At 30.5% G+C, this 964-nt stretch overlaps 1 non-coding gene across 1 annotated transcript; it reads left to right on the forward strand.

Moving 5' to 3' along the window:
* The first annotated feature begins 650 nt into the window (after positions 1–650).
* LOC120591406 (U6 spliceosomal RNA) lies at positions 651–757 on the forward strand. The gene has a single exon (XR_005649888.1). It is a non-coding gene; the product is annotated as a U6 spliceosomal RNA (small nuclear RNA).
* Positions 758–964: the final 207 nt, after the last annotated feature.

Consider the following 964-nt stretch of genomic DNA (forward strand, 5'->3'; position numbering starts at 1 on the left):
TATTCGAAACTGAATTAATCTTCTCCCCACAATTGGATTCCTTTTTCAAATTACGTACTTCATTTCATTAAGGCAATTGTCCTGGCTTGTTTTCTTCCTTTGCTCTATTTTCAATTTGTCACCAAGTTGGTTCATTGTTTTCTTCAAATTTTATCATGTAATTATTATTGCCTCTCTCTTTTTTGTTTTTACTACTATCACCCTAGTAATGATTTTCATTGCCCTCTTCCTCAAATTAAGAACAACTGTATTCAATTTTTTTTATTAAAATACAACTCATATATCATAAAATACCACCTTTTTAAAGTGTAAAGTCTTATGTTTTTGATATATTCACAAAGTTGGGCAATACTCTAATTCTAATTCTAAATTTTCAAATTTGAGAACATTTTCATCAACCCCCAAAGGAAACCTTGTACTGATTAGTAGGTACTCCCCATTCTGTTTTCTCTCTCCCCTCTCTCAGCCCCTTGCTAATCTATTTCCTGTCTCTACGAACTTGCTTATTCTTGACATTTTATGTAAATGGAATGATGTAGTATGTAGCCTTTGTGACTATCTTCTTTCACTTAGCATGTTTCAAGTTTCATTCATGCTGTAGCATGTATCAGTACTTATTCCTTTTTATTGCTGATTAATATTCCATTGTGGTGCTCGCTTCGGCAGCACATATACTAAAATTGGAACGATACAGAGAAGTTTAGCATGGCCCCTGCACAAAGATGACACGCAAATTCGTGAAGCGTTTCATATTTAAAAAAAAAATCCATTGTATATGTGTATATATATTATATCTATATCTATAAATATCTCTATCTCTAGCTATCTATATCTATATATGTATATATGTGTGTATACTATATATATATTATATATATACATATATATATATAATATATGTATATTATATATATACACACACAGTTTATCCATTCATTAGTTGATGGGCATTTGGGTTGTTCTC

This window comes from Pteropus medius, unplaced genomic scaffold (assembly GCF_902729225.1).
Source record: "Pteropus medius unplaced genomic scaffold, Ma_sr-lr_union100, whole genome shotgun sequence".
In the NCBI taxonomy this organism is placed as follows: Eukaryota; Metazoa; Chordata; class Mammalia; order Chiroptera; family Pteropodidae; genus Pteropus; species Pteropus medius.